The sequence below is a fragment of the Ornithodoros turicata genome, chromosome 3 (genome assembly GCF_037126465.1).
Source record: "Ornithodoros turicata isolate Travis chromosome 3, ASM3712646v1, whole genome shotgun sequence".
In the NCBI taxonomy this organism is placed as follows: domain Eukaryota; kingdom Metazoa; phylum Arthropoda; class Arachnida; order Ixodida; family Argasidae; genus Ornithodoros; species Ornithodoros turicata.
In genome coordinates, this window is record NC_088203.1 from 46,529,917 (window position 1) to 46,533,604 (window position 3,688).

Sequence of the window (3,688 nt, forward strand, 5' to 3'; positions counted from 1 at the left end):
GCTCAGGCGGCAGTACAAGCCAGGCCGCAGCTGTGTAGGCCATGTCGACCATAAATTATCTCAAAGCTTACGTCTGCGCGCGCGCTCTATCGTCAAGGTCGCCGAGAAAGGAGGCCCTGGGCCTTGCTCTGGGACGCACTCGCGGGTGGCTTCTAGTTGGTTCCAGAGAAGGGGGACACGGGACTTTTCAGTTTAAACGACAACAACAAAAAGTAAATAAATAAAATTATGCCAAATTCGGATTCCGGTTTCCCGTACAGCAAACAAAGGGAAAAAAGGACTAAGCTCGCGTTCTGAAATAAAAACCGAAAAAAACTTAGTCGCTCAAAGGACGAACTGCGAGAGCTATGCATTGCACTCAAACTGCAAGTGTTCCAAGAAAGAGACTTCTTCTTTCTTTTCCGTGCGGTGGGATACATTTAAGCCCTTTCAGAAAGGGCGCTATAAACTACACCAAAGGTTCCAGAAGTAACAGAGAATTTTTTTTACTTCCCTAATCATATTACAAGCTTTATTACATATTAACATAACCAACCAGTTGAACCAGTACCTTCTTTGTTTTGTTTTGTTTTTTTGTAGCCTGTTGCCTCTAGTCACTAGAGTCTAGTGTTGCCTAGGACTTGCCCGGGATGTATCCGCAAAGTGAGAACGAAGTTCAGACGGGTACAAATTAACATTTCTATCTCTTGAAATACTTTGAAGATTTTTTTAGAAGTGTGCCAGTTCTAAAAATTGGAAATATGCTAAATTTGCCTCTATTGGAGAGTACACCTGCACACCTTGTATTCGTTAGTGGAGCCACCCCAAAGCATGCAAAATTATGCCAGCAGGTGCCAATAGAAACCCTGTTCTTTATGAAAAATAACCATGGTTCTTCACATGACTGTGGACTACATCTAGTCGCAACCACTGTGTCACTGACAGTAATGCAACATGATGCAGATGGCATCACGTACGTCAGTATTTTTGTACACATCCGCACTCTGACAACTATCCGACCATCGTTTCGTCATGAAATATGAACCAAACGGCCAAGTTTCAACAGTAAAAGTTCCTGCGAGCAGAAGAAGTTGCTGTGGAGAGAAATGCAAAAAAAAAAAGAATGCAATGAAGTGTCATAAAAGACTGCCTGGAGTGGGGCGACAACAGTTTTCAACATCCTCTGTGCATCTGTGGTGCACAGAAACAAATGACAAAAAGGTGTATTTTAGGAGAAGCAGTACAGCACCACGAATCATAGTCATAACGCGATACAAATATCGCGCGCAAAATTTGTTGTGTTCGCGCTTAAACCGATTCGTAGTGTGACTGAAATCACAGTTTTCGGTTGAGGTTACGGTTCCGGTTAGTAGCCTCTAGTGCATTACTGGTACGTTCTGGTTACGGTTTTCGAAAAGAAATGGGTTTGAAGCGGTTTTCGGCTCCGTTCCGGTTTCAGTCCCTGATTTGAAGAACACTGGTTCCTTAGTGGCCATAGTGTTCCTGTGGAATAAGGGCATATAACTAAGGCAACATACACCATTGCAGCATGTAGTCGTGTCATATTTATTCGGTATTCGATTCGATATTCGAAATCAAATATTGGCATTATTCGTATTCAATTCGTATTCGACGTTTTGACCATTCGTACAGTTTTCGGGCAGGTTTGGGTTAAACCCGAACTTCTCGAATTTGATTCGGGGGGTTGGGCGGACGCGAGTTAAACCCAAAAAAGTCAGGGCTTACTGATGTTCAACTTTGTCATCCCACTCTACTTACTTTTGCTTCTCCCACCAATCACGAACTTCAGTCGGAACCGGAGAAGAGCGCCCGTGTGCCAGACCTGATCCATTGGTGCGATTTTTGCCAGCAGGCAACCTTTTTCTTTACGTCAAAGCAACTCTCACTGGACTTGCACAGGTTACCTGTTCCACAGCTTTTATCATGCAGAGATGGAACATTGTGTTCCACAAAGCTGCTTGAGGGGTGCATGGTGACATACGGGTAACATACAAAACTGTGTTCGCTTGGCCAAAGGCTCTTTCTGCTGTGAGCACGTGTCTTCTCTGTCTACTCTTAGATCTGGTGCTGCCGAATGCGGTATTACAATGCAGCATTCATTGTCACTGCATGGAAAATGTTACATGGTGGATATGAAGGGCGCTCTCTTATTTTGGCAGACCCATTACAAAAGGGCATCTAGCCATACAGTGGTAGTGTTGATAGTAAATTGTGGGCCAGGCGACACAAGCACCTTTAGGCTTGGAAACTCACTGCCACTTCTATCTTCAGCAACTGCACGGACAGCAGGTGCAGAGGAATGACAGAGATCCCAATGTGAACTGTATCGCGCTGCCTCCTGGGGTATATGTAATGGTGTATTGGGGTCTACTTAGAAAAATTCAGTTTATTGATAGCGAAACTATGACAAAATTTTTAACAGCAAAACTGTGTTAAAAATATAATTCTGAAGATTCCATGTGTTTCTGACTTGTGGCTTTGTATACATATTATGTAGAGGATAGAGTGCATACAGCCTGTGCATGAAGTGACTTAGCTGATCCCTGTGTAGAATTTCCCTAGGAAGAGATTGATAATCGATCAAGTTCGGAATTGTAATTGTAAATGCATTTATAGCCTATCAAACTCAAGGTCTGGCACAAACAGCAGATCTGCAGATGATGTAGCGTTCATCCGAAATGAACACAACCTGCTTTGGTCACAAAGGACCTTCAGTTCTAATGAATCTGCCCGGATTTGACGTCATTGAGTCATTTGTTCCTGATTATTTACATAGTGTCCTTCTAGGTGTAACGAGAACTCTGACTAAGCTTTGGTTCGACAGCAAGTATTCCAGCGAAGACTTCTACATTGGGGCACCCTCCGCTCTGAGCGTAATCGACAGAAGAATGGGGAAGATCAGGCCCCCGTCAACGACTGGACGCTTCCCCCGTTGTATCTCTGAAAGGAAGCTCTGGAAAGCCTAGGAATATCGCTCCTGGCTTCTGTACTATTCACTACCAGTATTGAGTGGCATATTACCCCGAGGTATTTCATGCACTTTTCATTGCTTGTGCGTGCAGTATTTCTTCTTTTGCAAAACACTGTGGAAGGAGCAGACCTGAATGTTGCACAATACCTCCTGAGTGAGTTTGTTGTGAAGTACAACATCCTTTATGGTGACTCCTGTATGGTGTTCAATGTGCACCTGCTTCTGCATTTGGCAAATGATGTTGCTCGATGGGGACCCTAATGGACGCATTCAACATTTGTTTTTGAGTCGTTCAACGGAGTGCTTGTGAAGTCTGTTAAAGGAAACAGGGCGGTAGCAGAACAGGTACTAGCGAAGGCAATGGTGAAACAAGCTGTGTTCTCCTACGTGCAATTAAAAGGATCGTACGTACTACGATCATACTTGAGCTTACTGAAAAACAAGAAAGTGGCATCATTTGCAGAGCTTGTTTCTGGTGCTGTTCTGTAGGGCAGAGGCAGGGCATCCACGTGCACGTCAGCTGAGGGGAATTGCATTCGGTCAGCGCTTGGTAGATCGCCTGACAACTTCTTGTTTTTTCACGGAATGGTCTTTAACAGCACAATGTACCACAACACTAGCTACAAGCTACCAAAGAGAACTAATGACACTACAGTTGCCTTACATGATGGAGGATTCGGAGAAATTCAGTCCATCTTTGTGTATCGTGAAAATTCA

General features: G+C 44.0%; 1 pseudogene; it reads left to right on the forward strand.

Moving 5' to 3' along the window:
- Nucleotides 1–2,678: 2,678 nt before the first annotated feature.
- Nucleotides 2,679–3,460, forward strand: LOC135389429 (uncharacterized; annotated as a pseudogene).
- The last annotated feature ends 228 nt before the right edge of the window (nt 3,461–3,688 follow it).